The sequence below is a fragment of the Agelaius phoeniceus genome, chromosome 6, assembly GCF_051311805.1.
Source record: "Agelaius phoeniceus isolate bAgePho1 chromosome 6, bAgePho1.hap1, whole genome shotgun sequence".
NCBI lineage: Eukaryota > Metazoa > Chordata > Aves > Passeriformes > Icteridae > Agelaius > Agelaius phoeniceus.
The window spans coordinates 12,637,068-12,656,603 of NC_135270.1; the positions used below are offsets into that span (position 1 = coordinate 12,637,068).

Below are 19,536 nucleotides of genomic sequence, written 5' to 3' on the forward strand. Positions count from 1 at the left end.
CACAGAATGAAGTGACACAGAGCCTTGCCATGAACACTGGAGTGGGATGTGATGCAGATGGTTGGTACATACTCTCATGCTACCAGTAATGGGCTCTACAGAAGAGCTGAGCATGATCAGCCATTTCACTTGTGTTTTGTCACTCCCATTCCTAGGGTGTTTTTTTATTACTTCTGTGTCTTTGAACACTCCCCCTGCAATGATGCAGTGTAAAACATTACTTTCCTGTGAGGAGTTAGCAGTTTCCCTCTTTCCCCAGTCACACTGCTGAAATTGTGCCCACTTGCAGCATGTGATGAATTTACCTTAGTCGTACACCAAAGGAACTTTTCAGGACAAAACCAAGTAATAATGCCTTTATATTTGGCTCTCATGGCTCTGGCTGGGCATCACTGGTGCATTCTTAGAGGAGCTTAGTGTGAAATTGCAAACTTAGCATATGGTGCTTTCATATCTCGGAACTATTTGTTGTGATTTCAGCATCTTCTGGACCCCTGATAGCTTAAGTAGCTGTTTTGTTATGTACATCTACCTGTGAGTAGTCTGCATGCAGTTTTTGTAGCAGTGTAAAATATGCCTCATATATATGCTTTTGTGTGATGTTCTTGTTAGAGAGAGAGAGTGGAGGTTTCAGTGTGCATTCTGCTGGGATTCCCTGTCACTCACAAAATTCAGAGTTTTCCAAAGTACAGGCAATATTATGCTCTGGTGTAGTCTATATGTAAGAATGGCTATATGGAGACAGGTGTTTCCCTGAAACATCTTGGCTATCTCACACAACCAGAAGAGTAATATATTGGAACTCTTTAATCTCCTCATATAGAAACCTAGTTATGTTGATCATATGTACATTTTCTTATGTTCAACACCCAAAATAACATATAAAGGATTTCATATGCTAGTGTTGAGTTTTAAATGCAGGGGTGGAGCATCATAACAGCACAATGAAGTGGTTAATAGATACAGAAGAAATTGATTTTCTATTTAGCTTGGCATAGGCAGCTTTGCAATCTTCTGTCCACTAGAGGGACTGCTGCTTATACTGCTCCTTGCAGAACACACACTCATGAAGTCCCTTCAGTATCTTTTACAAAGTTTTAAAACTTTGAATGACTGACTCCGATTAAACCCTCTCAAGAGTAAGTCTCCGAGGTATCTCTCAAAGTGTAAAAACTTTGGGCACAGTACTCTTATTTGGAGTCCAAATATTTTTTAACTGAATTTTCTTAATAAATGTTCTTTCTTTTTTATAAAGTATTTTCTGTTCTCTTGATTTATCAGTCCAGACTTTCCTATATGACGTTGGTGGGGATTAATTTGGATTCTTTTTGTCAAGGAAAAAATGTTGTATGTCTTTATTTATGTTTGGTGTAAGTTTTGTTTTGCAACCATGGTGCCAGTGAATATGGTAAACTAATCAGTTCTTGTATTCTCAAATGTCAGTGAAATGGGTTTCTCCTTTAACTGGGAGATAGCAAGCTTTGGGTAAGCAGCAATTAAACTCATAGTCAGTATGAGAAAACTTCCAGATGTATCTCTGAGTTCTTGTTTAGCTGGGGGATTTTTTCTGTTGGTTTGTTTGTTTGAGCTGCATGCTTTGACCTCCCCAATTTTCTTCTTAATTACAGAAACATGAAAGAATACAGGAAGTCCTGCATGACCTTATGAATACCTGTGCTAATTAAGTCACTGGCTTGGTACTGGGAGAACAGCAAGGTAAGCAGTCAGGCCATGCCAGCAGAATTTCTTGTAATCTGCATGATTGTATTTCAACAAAGCTTCAGTGCTTTCACATATCAAATTAAGTAGTCAGGCAAAGACAAATAGCCTGCAGATCTGAATGTGATAGATTCACTTTTAGTTCAAAGCTTTGGTGAGTAAACATCTCTTTTTTTCCTTCTGGGAAAAAAAGTACAAGTTTTGTGGTCGTTTTCTCTTTTTTAGAAGGCAATATCTCTAATTTCCACAATCAATTCCTGCCCAAATCTCAGCTTCCTGGGCTGACTCTGGGGAGGGGCTGGAGGAAGGGTGGAATGTTTCAAAACTTAGCTGATGAAAAGGCATGCTGTTTTGTGGATGCGTCCCAGAATTGTTTAAATCTGTGTGTGTGTGTGCGCGCGCTTATGAAAAGGGGGGGGAGAGAGATCTCCATGACAACTGGCCTGGCCAGTCTGTGTTCTCTGCAATCATTGTAGCTGGAATCAGTGCTGAGAGAGGTCATATGAAGGAGTTATGGGAAGCACAGCAGGTATTAGACACTAAACGACTGGTTTTCTGATTGCCTCAGATAATAACACAGAGTTTTGTCTGGGAAATACAAATCTGAGAATGGAGTGGAAAGGGAAATGCTCCAAATTTCAGGTAACAAAAATTGCCTTTTTAATGTTATGTCCTCCCATTGTAAAGTTTGATGATTTTTAATTTTTTTTTTTAAATTGGTGGTGGTGTTTACTCCCAGCCGAGAGTGCTGGAGTGAGCTTGGATTCCCGAACTCTGGGGAATGATGTCATGCAGCAACAGTTGGATTCTATTAGCCAGGGAAAGAGGAAACATCCTGCATTTTTTGTTTTTGGGGTGGGAGGGGGGGAAGGGAGTTACTTTGGCTCTTTGTTGAATCTTGTGCAAAGGCTACAAGAAGTGTTTTAAAAAGTTTGTAACAAATTAATTCCCAGAAAATACCATTTAGGACTCAGACAGCACCAAAGCTTAAACTCACTGCAATGATTACTCCTATATGCAAGAAAATTATTATGGAAATGTTACAGAAATCAGAGGACTTTTATTTCATCTTGAATGCTCCTATGTTAATCTTTAATGAGAAAATTAATTAAACCATAATTAAGCAGAGGATTTGGAGCCTCCCTGCACTTGGGATCCTTTAGTAATTGTTTGGAGAATGTGCTGCTATAGAGTTTCTTCTGGGTTGGGCCCTCTCTCAAGCGGCTGCTCATGAATAGATGATGCTGGCAGCATTGTTCTTAATAAGGTTTTCAGTCCTAGACTGTGTATTTCATAGCTTTAGATCAGCCTTTTAGGGAGAAGAGAGTGGGGAAAGAGAGCAGAAAACTCATAATTTCAGCAATTTGAGAGGGACTTTCCTTCCCAGCTTTCCTTTTGCTAAATGCTGTATTAAATACTCAGTGCTAGGACATAATTTTAAGCATTTTAAATGAAAATTTTAAATTTTAAGCAGAAAAATACCTAATGGGTGTACAACTGTTGTATCCTAATGAAAAGACTTAAAATCTTAATATAATCCTACTTTGCCAAACATCACAAAACCACATTGTATCAGCAGCCATGATGAATATATTAGGTCACCATTGTGCTGTTTAAATTCCCCTTTGGAGATGCTCATTTCTACTTTTATGCTGCTTTGTTCCCTTCAGTGCATTTCAGGCATGATCCAAAGCTCGAAGGAGTCCATGGGAGTTTTCCCGTCAACTTCAAAGGGCTTGGGATCAGCCTCTGCCTGAGAACTTCCCAGCCTCTGTGTCAGTCTTTTGACTGCAGGACCAGGCCACAGGCTCTGCCTTTTCTTTCTTGAACTTTCCAAACAGAAGGTCTTTTGTGTTTCTCCAAACAATGCCAGACGCTGCTGACTGGCTTCAGCATGGCTGCTAATAACACATGCTGGAGATGATGGTGATGCTGATCTCCACTTTCTCCTCAAACCTTCCTAGAGGGGAAAGAATGGAAATCAGATCTTTCTATCCCACCTCCCTCCCCACAAATGGCTATTGTTTACAAGTATGTGTGTGTGCAAATAGTTCCTCGATTATAGGGCTGTGCTTCAGAGGGGAGTGCCAGGAAGACTTTAGGGAAAAAATGCTGTCATTGTTGTGACTTACCCCAGAGTGCTCATTCAGGAGGAGCAGGCTGTGTTGGAGCAGAACTGACAGCTGTCATCTGCAAACTGAGGGCTTATCAGCACTGCCTAACACTTTGTGTCCACCTCTTGCCTACCAGCTTGATTCCATAAATAAATACTACTGTTAGCAAATTTCAATAGCCTGGTTTGGGAAAAAAAAAAATCATCTCTTTAATAGTTGGGACCAGTTTAATAAGAAATCCTTGTGCTATTTTTGAATAGAAATTAAATATCTGTGGAGCTTGTGTGCTAATTTGAACTATCTCCCTCCTTAAGAAGGAACACTGTGATTATTTCCCAGTTTTAAGGTTAATTAGAGGGAAAAATGCTATTAGTCCCTGAAATTTCTAAGACAGGCAAATCTAATGATTTTCAGGGTTGGAACTGGTGCTTTTAAGTGCTTACATTTTACAGATGATCATGCTGGGAATCCTGAGAGATCTCTGCAAGGTGTTCCAAGCTAGGTATTCCAAAGGCAGCAGTGGGTTTTTGGTGTGTATCTGTTTGCTGCGATGCAGCAGGAAGCCTGGTGAATTCTCTCCTAGAGCTTCTGGCTGAGTGGCATTTCCCTTAATGGTCTGTGCTGTAGCATTTGCAAGTTACTTTGAAAAGTGATACAAGGCATCATTCTCTTGGTCCTTTAAGATAATTTCCATATGTTCTAGCATTCTGAATGGTTTCAAATGAAGTTTTCATATGTTATGCCTTGTATACCTTACAAGTAGGCGATAATAAAAATTATAATAGATTTGTAACTACAATTGCAACAAGATTGACCCATTGTTTTTTCATCTATTGAGGGAGTGAGCAATTCAGGAAGGCTGCTGCTATAGCTGGTAAGGCAGGTGGAGTCCTTGCAGGAGTCTGTGCAGGTGTAACAGCTCTGTGTTCAACACAGCACCTCTGGACAGGTCCTTAGCTCAGCATTTACAGCTTTCTGTAGTTGTCACTTTATAAGTGCATTCATGTCTGTACTTCAAAGACAGTTGCTTTGTGCTGTCCTGACATAAATCTCCTCGCTGGTCCCAGGTGTCCACCATGTTTCTGCCAGTGACTGAATGTCCATATTCTGTCTGGATAGTCAGTGGCTCTGAGTTTTCCAGAGACATTGGTGAGGTTCTTTGGTGGGATTAATTGCTTTGTCTCACTGTACTTAGAAAGAAAGTGAAGGGACACAGTAGAATTTTTTTTTGTTCTCTGTTCTTGACTGTCTACAGAGTAATTTTTATATTCTGAGGGAAGTGTTTTAATTGCTTGTTTCATCTTGCATAGATCCTGTCTTCTAACTCCTTGTACACCCTCTATCCATAGGCTGACAGCAGATGTTTGTGTTGTCTATTGAGGTCAATCCCAAGTTAACTGCTACCCTGAATTTGTCTTTATTACTTAGAAATACACTGCTTTGCAAATCAGCTGAGGATAGCTAGAAGCCTAGGACTGACTTTGTACAATTCAATATTAGTTTCTGCTCTTAGTCCTTTCTATTTTTCTTCTTAGGGAAAGTCTGTGAGACATCGGAAAAACTCTGTAGTTTTCTTAGTTTCTGCTGTTTCTGTTGAAGGTTGATCTTCAGAGCACCTGGTTGTGGACAGATGTACCATTAAATTCTTGAACACAAGATCAGTATTTTTCATTTGTAACCTTTTGCCCATTATAGGTAGAATTAATTGATTGAAAACAATGATGCTGCATGTTTGGTAGAGTTGCTCATGGTGATGCTCAAATCTTTCCTGATTTTCTATAAGTTAATTTCAATTTTCCAGCAGTATGAACAATGAGTTCAGTTGTTTCCTCTCACATTCTGTTTTCTGGTCATGAGTGTTTCTGGTCATGAGTGACTTCCCAAGGTGACACACAAAAAGATCTGTTCTGTGCAGCTCACACTGGAGATGGGTATGGCTGCCTTTAATTACAGCAAGAGCCTTGACAGGATGGCACTGTCATTCTGCTCTGCAGTGCAGGCTCTCATTAGTGCTAATCAGTGATCTCTCTTCTGGCTGTGCATCTTTGACCCAGTTACTTTGCTGAACTTAGCACAGTTGCTAGTGTGACACAAAGCAGACTCTTGGCACAGCCCTGATCACAGAGCAGGGCAAGATCTGGCAACTTTCACACAAATCCATTATAATTAAGGCTTCCGGTCTGGGATTTAAACTGTTTCTTTCTCTTAAAAGCCTGAGAGGCTTTTAAAAGTATTTTTTCAGGCTGACTCACTGCTGGTAGAAGCAAGTCCCCAGGTGGTACTAGCTTTAGGCAGACCTGGAAGAAGCAGGTGCTGCTCTTGTTCCTTCATCAGGCTTTGCAAACCTGAGTGCTTTTTGAACAGAGCCTCCCAGTTGTTCCTCAGTTTCTTGTGACAACAGAGTCCCCTAAGCAGTTACAGGAGTTTTGCACAGTTGGCTTTCCTCCAGTGCCAGCTCTTACTCTGAGTTCAAGCCTCATGTAACATTAATCTTCTCTGCCCACTTGGAGCCAAACTGCTGTAGTCAAGGGGGTGTTCAAAGGAGTCCTGTTTCCCAACCCTCTCAGAGGCAGTGCTTCCTCCTGGAACCCTTTTTGCTCATCCTGTTGCAGTTTGATGACAAGAAGATGAATTGGAGGCTAAAACTTCTGCCAATGGCAAGAGCATAGTCTGGCATCCCCTGTGCAGCTGGCATCCAAAGGATACAAGCCATCAAATTATCTGTGCTCCTGGGCCAGCTGAGCCTGTTGGTTTATGACCATCTCTCCTGTCTTTAAAGCTTCCTTGAAAGTTAAAAGGTGTCACTAAACATTTACCACATTTATGGGGCATGCTGAGGACAGCTGGGCAATTTTGACAGTCCAGAACCTGTTCCCTACAATGCTGTTTCATGACTTCTGGGTAGAGAGCAAAAAGCAATTTGAGCTGCAGCAGTATAGAAACATTTGCAGCTGCACAACTCACATTCCTGTGTTTCAGTCTCTCACAGGCTCATGCAGACCTTCTATTATTAGTTTTAAAAGAATAGCTGACAGCTGATTAATTTGAATGGCATATTCCAGAGAGAGCTGTTTTATGACTGTCAAGAGTAGCAAGCCAAGAAAATATTGACTGAAGTTAAAAAGAGATTTCTGATGTAGAGCACAATCTTGTTTATCCAAAAGATTTGTAGGGGACAAAACCATCTTCATACCACCCTGCTGTCAACATGTTCAAGCCCATGCTGGGGGAGGTGAGAAGCTGAACAGCTCAGCCTGTTTTGCATTCATTCCCTCACAGTTTCCTGGGAGAGTTCCCAGGGGTTTCCTGGCATGCTGTCCCAGGGCAGGGGCTGTATTGCAACTCAGCCTTTAAAAACCCACCTAAAAAATAATTTCAAGTGACTCATTCTGGTGTTGGGTTTTGGAGAAGAGTCAAGTTAGTTTCAGAGGGGAAGAGTGAAAATAAAACTACTTTGGACAATGGCTATGCTCCGTGTAATCAGCTGATGTTCTGGATTAGAGCTGCTCTCCTGTGCATCAGACTGGGTTTCACTGTTGTACCGACCCTGCTGCACTCAGGCTCAGGGCAGCAGATGGGCTTTTGGAAGGGAATGAAGATCTAAGAGCAGACATTTGTTTTTCAGTGGTGTTTGGTCACCCCTTTAATTTCCTGTGGTAAGCACTGCCCTTGTGTGCCACTTGTAAGCAAGACACTGCTCACAGGCTGGACAGCTGAGGCACAGTTACAATACTCTTGCCCTGACCTTAGGCTTCAGTGGAGAAGGAGAGCCAGTCCTGTCCCTGGAAATGATCCATTTAGGCCTTCTGCCTCCTTCAGCATCAAGCCTCTGCTATAATGTTGAAATGTCACTTCCTGTTCCCCCTGACCTTCCTGTGGGAGACTCCAGTAGGGCAGGAGTCACAAAAGGTCAGAGTGAAGAGAGGCACTGCACAAAAAGGCAAAATCGTGCCCTAGTAATGAGATTTATTTCATGTAAAGGCTGGATGAAGGCAGAGATTGAACTAACTGCATTTAGAAACACTGATTTTGTGCCCACACGTTTGGAGCTCTTTTTGTGGTGAGGGGGCTGCCTATCCAAGCTGGTTGAGCAGAGAACCCATCAGCTAGTTGTAACCTTTTCTGCTCCAATCTCAGTGCACAGTAGAATGTGCTGTCAGATTTTACATGCTCTCCTCTCCTATGAACACATTATCCAGGTTTCTGCTGAAACACATCATGAGCTGAGGTCCCTGCTGTGATTTATTTACTATTGGCTGATGTGTATGACAGCAGAAAACAAATGTAGGCATGACTCAGTACACAAATGTCAGCCTGACTTGGTGCTGTGTACTGCAGTAGCACAGGATGCCTCCTGGGGTCAATAACCATCTGCAAGAGCTGGGCATTCAAAAAGCAGCCCAAGGTCATCAGCCTGCAGCACCTTATCAGCAGTTCCCAATGCTTGTGACTCTGATAGTGGGTGTGCTACCTGTTCTAAATGTGTGGTGAGATCCTCAGGTAGAGGAAGGCAGTGGAGTTATGCTAAAGGTGTTCATGATTTTTCTGGAAAATCTGTGTTGTTCTTGTTCTAGGTAGGGCAGGCTGATTGAAAAGTGGCCATCTACCCAGAGATTTCAGGAATTAGGGAATGGTTGCTCCAGTTAGGCTGTTAGATGTCCTGAAATCCTGAAAAAAAATCCTCTTTCTCCACCTCAATATTTCCATGTGCAAAACCAGGCTGCATTAGGTGAATTCTCTCAGCCTCTTGCTGAGCTCTATCAGGTGTGTAATGTCATTTTGGCAGCTGCATTTCTGGTGAGATCTTGGCTACAGCAGCAGTGCCCCTGGGCTGACTTGTCTTCCAACATCTGGGATCGAGAGTCCCTCAAGGTCACAGTGACAGGACAGACTCCAAAGTGAACTGCCACTGGTTCCTGAGAAGGGTGAGATTTTACCACCTGTATTGGTGCCAAATGATGTGCTGGCTTCTGGAAGCACCAAAGTGTTTACTGTTAAGAAATGATTTGTCATGAGAAAAGGAGAAACCTGTTGCTTGCAGTGAGGGAACAGTCAGCTTCTCCTGAGTCTGAGTGGAAAAGGGAAGTGCTAGGAAATAGCTGGAGGAACAGGGCAGGAAAAAGCCAGCTGATACTGTGAAGAAGTTGAGAGAATATTGTTAAAATATAATTATTCTTCTGGCTTTTCTGTGAGGTGGGCAAAGTCAAAACCCAGGCTTCTGGCTCAGCTTATAATTTCAACACTTATCATTGCAATATTTGCTTATAATCTGATTTAAAAGCAAACTTTGTAGACAGGGAATCCTGTAAAAGATTTTTTCACTATCATGGACATTTTGGTGTTCCCAAAACAAAACAGTCCAGGACACTTGTGGCAGTGGGGTGATACTGGGACCTGCTGGGCTGTTTCACTGCTGAACTGGAGCAGCAGCTCTTGCCTTGGACAGATTGCCCTTGTGACAGTGGCTCATTAAAGATTGTCCCATCAGTTATGTTTCCATGACAGCCTCAGGTCTGACAAATGTGACAAAGTTGTGCTTTATCAGCAAATCCCCTGTGGGCCCTAGTCAGGAAAGCATATGGATAAGGAGAGAAAGTTATTCTTCCTGCTCTTTGTTACTGACTGACTGCTCTTTGTGTGTGAAGCAGCCAGCCATGACTGGCTACATTTCTCTGTAATTTGCAGTAGTACCTCCTGTGTGGGGCTGAACCAGTGCTGACTCAATACATTTTCCATTTGTTAAGAAGTTTTATTTGTTGTTTTGGGGACCAAGTAAGCTCTAAATGTCAGGTTAAAGTTCTGGAGATCAAAGCACCAGTGGAGGTGCTACAGGGAGTCTTGGGCACCATTGAATCAAACTGACTCCTTTGCAGAGCAGTTACAGAAATTCAGATAGCTATGTTGGCAGGGTTGAACCTGGGAGGGTGAGCAGTTAGACTTGTTCTCTTGCAGTTACTTTAAAAAAATAGCAAGAGCATGTCATTTATATTCAGCTAATATCTCCCTTTGAAATTACTCAGTGAACACTACAAGATGCAGCAGTGTGCAACCACTTGTTATCTGTAGGTTAACTATTAATATGTTGCATGACAAATTACACTCATACATAAAAAACATGGAGAAAACAAAAAGATAAAATTATAGACATGGAGAGCTCTCTTTCTGTCATGTACCTATCAATCTTGATTCCTAGAAGTGTCTGTAATACCAGTATTTGCCCCTCTCTATGCAGGGAAGGCAAAAGAAGGGAAATAATAGTTGTATAAATAAGATAATATGACATAACTTATAAAAAGGAGGAGGGCTTTTTGAAGTAGAACATAATTGTAGGCACACAGTTTGTGGGAATTGGGAGTGGGGCTGTGGCCGAGCCCCATCCCCAATGGGCTGCAGCTGTGAGAAGCAGGTGAGCAGTGTTGGAGGTGATGAGCCATGGAGTGCTGAGGTGTTACTGACCAATCCCCAAAGGGAACAGAGGGCACACAGGTGCAGTGCATCAACATGAGGGGTATGAAAGGTTGGGCTAAAGAACAAGAAGGGCAGAGGCTTGCAGCCTTCTGAGGTGAGATGATGTTGCTCTGTGCGGGCAGACACCTGAAGCCTTCTGATACAGTAAGGTGTTACTCTGTGTGAGTTGAAGCTTTCTGGGATTGTATAATTACGCTCTGTGTATGGTGGCCCTCTCAAGTGCAGCCTGTGCTGTGGTGTGTGCTGTGACACATAATTGCCCTTTCCTGAATAGAATCAGATCTGCTTAGTAGCATTCAGTCCATCTCTGAGGGGAATTGCAGACAGGATGCAGCTTTGCTAATATTGGCAGGTATTGGAGCTTTTTTTAACTGAAGTGGTAGAACCTAGGTCTCTCTATAAGATCATGAGTTGAGTCCTGGTGCTACACTCAGGATGCCAAAGAAAAAGGAAGCAGGATGTATCTCAGACAAAATTTTGTCACGTACAAATAGCAAATTCTAGTTTCTGAGAGAGTGGTGAGACACTGGAGCAGGTTGCCCAGTGAAGATGTGGATGCCCCATCCCTGGAAGTGTTGCAGGCCAGGTTGGATGGGACTTTGAGGAACCTGGGATAGTGGAAGCAGTCCCTATCCGTGGCAGGGGAGTTGGAACTAAGTAATCTTTAAAGGTCCCTTCTAATCCATACAATTTGATAATTCCATAGACTTTTTGACACAACAAGGACAGTCAGTGGGAAGATGAAAGACCAGGGATGCAAATAGGTTTGTTCTCAAAGGATGCTATGCTCCTCAGCACAGCTGGGTATTTGGTGAGGGAACACCTTTGTTTTACATTTTAAACAAATTCAAATCTCTTTTTTGAGAAAGAGGAAAAAGACTTCTTAAGGACAGGGTGTTGCTTAATGAATGAAGTATTTCTATGCAAGATTGAAATTCTGTTGTGTTTTTTGGCATTGAAAATAGAAAAGGCAACATTTGAGGACAGTCAATCAAAAGCAGCTGACAACCATTTTATAAGGCATGACCTGTGTATGTAGGCTCTGCTGGCAGCAGTGGTGTGCAGCATTACCAATCATGTTGTATATTCTTTTGCAAAACTACAGCAAAATGAAGCATTAGGTGACTCATGAAGTTTACTGCAAAGTTTTCTTTGTCTCTTGGTAACAGCCAGTCCCAGCAATGTACCTCTTCCATTGCACCTTTGCAGGAATGGTGTAAGAAACTGTGTGGGTGACATCACAGCAAACTCCAATTGCCACAGTGTTTGAAGAGAAACTACTCAAGTGAGACCAACATTTTGAGTTTTGTTTGTATAGTGTTCACTATGCTAAGCTTTTCTGTGTTTCTGAAGTAGTGGGTGTAATAAAAACTGGGCTAGTAAAGTTCAGGCCTGATAATCACCACTGTTAAACTGAGTGGAATATTGCCTTTTTCTAGCTGTAGCTCTTCTGGAGATACACACATTTTGATTCTCAAGAGCCATTAACTATCTTTTGGTTAAAAGGAAAGGTGAATGAGTCAATGCCCATCAATTTGCTCACCGCTTTCTCCCAGTCCTGTTACAAATCTGTGGCTAAAAATGCAATACTTACAAAATCTCTCCATCCTGTATCTCAATGGGAAGTTTGCATTTCTGTTGTTTTTCTACAACCAGCACGTTCCTTTTGGCAGTTCAGGTGGGGAAATGGAAAACCAGAAATCTATTTGTGAAAAAGTGCTTTGTTTCTCAGCTGGCTGCACCCTAGCTTGCAGTTTTCATTCTACCTTGAAAATCTTCTCCCAGAACAATGAGTCTGAGCCCTAGACAGTATTCCTGTAAAAGCAACTGAGTCATTGCAACTGTCAAGCAACTGCCTTAGTGACTGAGAGGAACAGATAGCTAGGAATTAGCTGTAAATCTTTGTTACACCATTCATTATTGTTTCTTTTGTGTGTAGTTATACAGGGAGAAAGCAGACAGCATTGCTCTGAAACAGGTTTTTTGTGTGTGGTTTTTTTGTATTAATATAGTAGCAGGCAAAACAAAAAATAGTGTGACTCGTAAGGAGTAAGGTGGAGAATTAAGACATTTTTCTCTCTTTTTTTCTCTTTCCTCATCATCAAAGCCTTCCAACCAATACACTTTTTGAAGCAGTTCTTGTTTCACAGCTAAGTGTTGTTTCCCCCACTTACACTAGCTAGGTGGATCATCTATTTGCAGTTTCATAGCTGAGGCTTTATTAATAATCTTAAGCATTCAGGTGAATAAACATGACAAATATCTCTGTGAGGGAGTTAACTTGCAATAAATCTGTGGTGTACACAAAGTAGCAGATCAGGTCTCAGCAAAGTGTGTCTGTGAATAGGTGATTATACAGATTTTTAGATTTTTATTCTTCCTCTCTCCCCAGGTAAAAAGGACTATATTCAAAGGGGATGTGCAGGATGCTGTATTCAGTTCTCTTCTTAAGCTGAAAGCTGTTATGGGTGGGAAGGAAATGGCCTGCATTTCCAATTGTGGGAAAGACATCTGGACAAATGCCCTGAAGGGCAAGAGGTGTGTAAGGCTGTCAAGAAACAAGGAAAAGAAAGGCATTAAAACTAATTGAATAATTAGATCTCATTCAAGCAGTGATTCATAGAACTTGGTTTTGGCTGTCTTTGGACAGAAACTTTGCAAGAAGCAGTAGCCAAGAGATGATTGAAAATGCACCACAGCTCTCTTGGCATATTGCCTTCCAAAATAGATGGTGAAGCATCTCATTGGGACTGTTAGCTGCTGTGTTAAAAATGTTTCTTAGTCACAAAGAGAGCTACCCAGAGATGAGTTTTAAAAAGATATTCTACAGCAGCTCTAGTCAAAGCAGGATTCATTCTAAATTGTCATCCATGCTGTCAAATGACTGCTCAGTGTCAGTCAAAGAGAGGTGGAAGGTTTGAAGGGATCTAGACTGTTTTATTAGGTGACCAGGTAGATAAAATATGTGAATGCAATGCAAAGGACATGTGGTAGTGGCTCTGACTTATCAAATGGAAAGCTTTTTACTGGAATGAAAAAATTTGGTTAATACTTAACAGATTAATAAATTTTACTGTATAAGAATTCTGTACCTGATGGCTGTGATAATTTTGTTTGTCTTCATTTAAAGGTTTATGTTAACTGAAGTCTAGTTTCTACTTCTCTATGTACTGTGAAAATCTGATTTGTGGTGTGGTATGAGTATATAATGATCAACCTAGAGATTTCTGGTGCAAAGAGATCTGTAAGAAAAACTAGTATTTAAAAATGACATGTTAAATCACAGATTTGATTGCTGGATCACATCCTTGGGCTGAAGGACCATGTCACCAATTTCCCTTCCCTTTTTCCAGAAGAGAAAATTGTTCTAGCCCTAGAAGCTGATGGGATGTTTTTTGTAATTTTTAAAATTGCTTTTACCTGGTTGTATACTGGCAGCAGATGCTGCTTTCATCTTGCTGTATTTGGAGGAGTATCAATGAAAATGTATTCAGCTCTGATGCAATTTTTGGAGTGGTCTTTTTGCCAGAGAAATATTTTAAGATGCTGGAAAACTGTCGACAATTGCTGCAAAAAGCAATGACCCTATAGACTGAAATTGGTCATACCAGTGTTGCTGAATGCTAAATTCCTTTTAATTTGAATATCAGAGAGTAATGATTACCTAGAGAACCCTAAGGAGGCTCCTGAAACAGCTCAAAGTTTAACTGATATAAATAAGCCTGTACCTCTGTGGCACATCTTAGCTGCAGAATATGCAAGGACTGGGAAGCACTGGTTATTTTTTGGGGGGTTTGAAGTTGTCAGGGAGCATTACTGTGATTTTACACAGGAGTAATGGAGCTGGGCTGCTGCACAGACAGTCTAGTGGTAACTTAAAGACAGAGCCAAAGTCTGAGACCCCACTTATGCTGTTACTGAGCTAAAATTTGAGATACCACTTAGGCTGTTACTAAGGAAAGGGCCTTTCTGATGCCTTTCCAGCTCAGGCTGTTGAAACTCTGTGTACACAGTAGGTTTTCTTTTCTTTTAGCCATGTGGTACATAACTGGACTTGCTTCTTCATGTCTCTGGGTAGTTGGATTCTGCTGTATTTTCTCTTTATGGATGATCCTGGTTGAAAAGTCTGCTAATCTCCATTGGACTTGACAGAAAAAAATGTTAGGGGTATGATTTTGAAACTGAAAAGTGCAGCACTGTAATAAATTGTGGCTCTCTGGTTGAACATGAGGATAAAATTCATTCCAGACCCTGTATTCAAATGGAACAGTTTATGAATGGAAGCACAGCCCCTGGATTGTATTTCAGCATTAGTCTCTGGTTTGCAATTGTGCTGTTTCCAACACAGACAAGGATATATATTTTATAAGCTTTCATTCTTTCACTCTTCAGATTGTTCTAGGACAAAATCTCTTGTACTGGAGTTGGCAGTGGATTATATGCCATAGGAAAAATACTTTAGTTTTTTTGAAAATAGCTTTGTATTTGGCTGAAGGAGAACTGGCTAATACTTAAGAGATATCACATTTGTATTTCTTCTGCTTTACCTTAATTTTTTACTAGCCATATCTTCTGTTCATCATCTCTGTCCCAGCTCTGATGCCTGTCAGATGGGGACAACTCTGTCAAGTGACATCACAGCTGTGTGTGCTGTCATGTGAACAATCAGTGTTCAATGAAGCTGCAGTAAGTGTCAATTAGTACTGGTTATATTCAGATAGGCAACATGGAATACAAGAATGGTGTAGTTATTAAAGAAACAACCAAATCAAGAAAAAACACATGCTTAAGCAGCACCTAATAGGAAACCAGGAATCTTGGACTGAAGTCTGTGAATGTTCCAGCCCCTGCTGCAGAGAAACAGCAGCTGAGTAATAGATGCTTAAAGATGAAGACCAAGCCAAAACCTCCTGTCAGTTAACATGCTGTGGTTTCACCCACTGCCTAGAACTGTTTAGTTTTAAACCTTTCAGATGGCTTATGTTACAATGTTGACAGAAACAAAAATGAGATGCAAAAAGAAAAGCTTAGGGAAAAAAGCTTGAGGTGTGATTTTACATATGTTAACTGGAAACTTAATTTTTAAAAAATGTATTCCTTCTCACTGGGATATTTAAAGATGTTGAGCTCCTGTAACTTTGGCTGAGAAATGTTTATTGATGTCTAGCAATTTCTTCATCTCAACTGACAAGAGAGAGTGTTAGTCTTGGTTTTACTGATTAATAAGGAGATGAAAGACCTTTGTTCAAATAGAGTGTTTATTCAGTCTATCAAAACATTAGTTACTTTTCTTTTAATAATTGGAAAGAATTATAAGGGGGATTATAACAAGGCTTCTTATTTCAAGTAGAAAATTGTGACAGAGCTACAGCAGCTAGTTTGTAACATCAGATGAACTGAATTGTTCAGGTACCCAAGGACACATGAAAACAACTGTGCCAGCAAAAAGCCTCTGGAAATATTCATACCCCACCCTGGATGAGATCCTGCGGAACCTGCTCTAGGTGAACCTGCAGCAGAGGTTTTGAACTGGATGGTTTTCAGGGGTCCTTTCCAACTCCAGTTATTCTGTGACTTTTATAGATGCTTGGAAATTGCAAATATAGTATGCTTTCCAGAAAAGGAAAATTCAGGTCAGTGATTCTGATCATGATAAACCAGCTCGGAGGGAAAGGACATGTGGAGCCTTGGAGTTTAAAGGTAAAAGATAGATTTTGCTGAGCAGTCTGATAACTCTGAATGCTCTATTGTAGACTCAGACAAGTGGCATGTTTATTCTTTTTGGACTTTTGCTCAGTAGGAGAACCACAGAGAGAAATTTAGAATCAGTAGAGCCACTGGAGAGTGACTTGATAAGGGTGTTAAGATAAGACTACTGTTGAGAGAAAAATATCATGTTGTACAGAGCTTATTAATGAACTACCATCTTGAGACTACTTTCATCCACTATGTCCATAAAAATGTTCATTAAAAGGAATATGCAGTTAGATTTTCTCCCTCTACACAGCTGAGTTGGTGATTTTTCAGACTGAAATAAAGGAAATGGCATGACAGTGTCATCACCTGAAGATGAAGACAGCCCAGGTGGGCTGAAGGCAAGCAAACACAAATTTTAACTGAAAACAATCTTGTCACAAGAACTGGGGACTATATGAAGTGGAGAGCAAGCCAAGATTGCTATTGGGGCAGATCCTTCAAGTCTCTTGTTTAGTATGTAGAAGAAGCACCCTTCCCTTCAACTGCTGATTATGATTTAAAATTTCTCTTGTTTTCAGTTTTAGTTCAGCTTCTTTTAATAGGCCTTACTGGTAAGAATATGTGGAGGCAACAAAGTGGGAACGGATGTTGCAAGTCTTTTACTGACTCTTTGAAAGCTGTAACACAATTGAGATAAATTAGTAGTACCAGCAGCCTGTGAACTCTTCTCAAGAATGTTCTCTTAAAACAGAGGGTAGCAATCTGGGTCAAATCCATTTGTTAAGTGATGTACTAAATATTTTTTTGTTGTTGTTGCCAAAGCGTTAGTTTAAGAAGTTATTTGTCTGCATGTTTCTATTTTTCATTTCTTAATGGAAGCATTAATGTGTATTTTTAAAATGCTTTTCTGCCCATAAACCATACCTTGAATATTTTCCAAAAGAATTCTTAATAATAGTTTTGGCTGAAATTAGTTATTGGGGGATCCATGTGCTGTTTGATAGAGGAAGCGTGGGTTTTCTTTGTTGTTTATAGTGCCCAAAAAGAACTTTAATTTTCACCCCCACAACACCCTCTAACAAAAACACCAAAATCCTGTGTTTTGCCCAGGTTCTCAGAGAGTACTCAGTGAGACTCAAATTGCTTGCATCTGAACAGGGCTGTTGGACCCCTTCAATCAAAGGCAACACTTCTTTTCCCCTTTCCAGTTCCTTACAGAGAGGAGTATTTCTAATTTAGTTTTTGTTTCTCCTTAGATGGTTGAGTTTCCAGGTGACTGGGTAAGTCAGGCAATAGTAACAATAGAGGTTTTGCACTATGTAGTGCTAGATAAAATAAAATAACAATCAAAAGTGGATAAACTTCATGAGAAACAAGTAAAACTCTTGACTAAATTAGAACTGAGCAAACACTTTTTACCTTGATTTACCTTGAACTTATCACTGAATTTTTCAGACAGCTTGCTGTCTTAAATCTTCTATATGATCTGTGGACATCAAAGCAATCTTGTCTAACAGCACAATGATTAATGGGGCTTGGCTGAAGCAGGGTAGCTTTGAGGGAAAATATTTAGCTGGCAAGTAGCTTTTACTACTTTCAATAGAAAAAGAAAATTATTTTATAAAATGTATTTACTTCTCCTTAACATGGGCAAAGTACCTTGCTGAAAGTGTTTTGAAAGACTTCTGTAATACTTTTAATGATATTGTTACGGTTCTGTAATACTTTTAATGATATTGTTACGGTGCTTCCTCATGTGGACTTTTGGCCCTGTTTTTTTGTCTATTTTCATTGGGCATTCACTTGTGGAATTATTCTGAAAATGTGCTGTATTGAATGACATACACTGAAAGTCTCCCTCTTTTCTTGTAAGAAACAAGATTCCTTTTGCAACCTGAAAGCCTCTTTGTGTGTGGCAGGAGTGAAATACCTTCTGAGAAACATGAAGCTCAGTAGATGCTCTCTTGAAGATGCCTGTGCAGCCATCCCCTGGACTGACTGCTGAGTTTAATACTTTTGTGTTGAATGAATTGTCTGCTTAAAGCAGCACTGAAAATTAATGCTCGCTCTAGCACTTGTACAAGTAGCATCGTGAAATACACAAGGTGCAGAAGAAACAACTCTTCCTTCCCCGCAAATTATGCATAGGGGAAGGCTGGATTGATTAAACTCAGTGCAGTGAAACAAAATGCTGGGTACATCACTGGGCATTGACTCACCTTTAGTTATAGATTTAAATGTTGCACTGTCATATAAGAGCATAGCCATAGTGGGCATCTGAAAGGACTCACTGTTGGCAGCCTGTTGAGTTTCAAATATGTTATTCATATGATTCTTTCCTCCCTCCAGCTGTTTCCACAAATTGGAAAGGCTTTATTTCAGTTTATAAATGCCATTTCCCCATTGTTCATGCCCGCAGATATTTTCCATGCCCAACTATCCATCCTCCCAAGAAAAGAAATCCTGACCCTATAAAAGAAGGCATGTGGAACGATCCTTTGAGGAGAAAGTCCAAAATGGCACAATATTGGATTTGCCATCTGCAAAGTTTCAACAACTGGTATTCCTCTGTTGTGTATCTGTGGGTGGGGACACGGGGCACAGAGCAGAAAATGAGTGGGGTGGGGTTGCATTTCCAAAGAGCTCTCATTTTTTGTGTTGTGGCTCCAGCTTTCTCATTAAAACTGGAAGGGCCAAAACTCCCTTCTGTGAGAACTGAATGGAGTACTTGCTTGATGTTTTGCTACAGCATGAGGTGAATTGATCACACACATAGAGGCTCCAGCCTCTTTGGCTTTTTGATGAAAAGTGTGGTCAAAGAGTTGCGAAAATGCAGTTGTCTGAAAGAGCAGAGAAAACATAAAATTAAACTGCAGCTTGAAAAAAAGCCCTCAAACTTTAAACCACATTTTCTTTAGAGCCTCACCTAGAATGCAACTACTGTAAAGAATCAGACACAGTGAATTTCGTGTTTGTCACACCTTTAGATTCCCTAGGATCAGAAAAAAGGTTCTTAACATGACTTTTGCATCTAAAACACAGGCTAAAAAAACCTGTGGCACATGGATGTCCCACCATGCATTCTTCTTTAGGTTAAATGGGAGAATATTTGTCTGGGGAAAATGAGGTACAAGTTCAGATGCTAAGTAATAGGTACACACTATAAGAGAGAGGCAGTTTTTCCATCAGGAAGCTTCAGGAATTTATGCTCTGTAGGAACCTGTGAATCCTGGTGCATTTATAACCTACAAATTTTAACAAAAATGATCAGTTAGAGCATCTTACCCCTAAATCGTCAGATGAGTAGCTAGTCACAAAAGGTATTTGAACTGGATTCATAATCTGATAAATCTTTACTTTTTGGAGTTGCAAAAGGCATTTTTTGCAGGGTGGAAAAAATGTAGCAGGGTGGAATCTGCTGTCAGTCAGCTTTTGTCCACTGTGCACTGGGCACAGGTACAATTTTAGCTGCCTCTATAATACAAATCACCTTCCTGGCACTACAAAAATGTTCATAGATATTTATCTACCTTTTGGA

The 19,536-nt window shown here is 40.6% G+C and overlaps 1 protein-coding gene across 7 annotated transcripts in view; it reads left to right on the forward strand.

Annotated features, from left to right (window-relative positions):
• Positions 1–19,536, forward strand: part of DENND2B (DENN domain containing 2B) — a 153,869-nt gene that overhangs the window by 34,803 nt on the left and 99,530 nt on the right. For 2 of the 7 annotated variants that reach the window (XM_077179840.1, XM_077179841.1), the window contains exon 1: positions 2,202–2,361. The gene's annotated coding sequence lies outside the window, so the exon portion shown is untranslated. Of the gene's footprint in view, positions 1–1,076; positions 1,153–1,628; positions 1,717–2,201; positions 2,362–19,536 lie in introns of those variants that run through there. The other 5 variants (XM_077179837.1, XM_077179835.1, XM_077179838.1 and 2 more) reach the window with 5 other exon arrangements.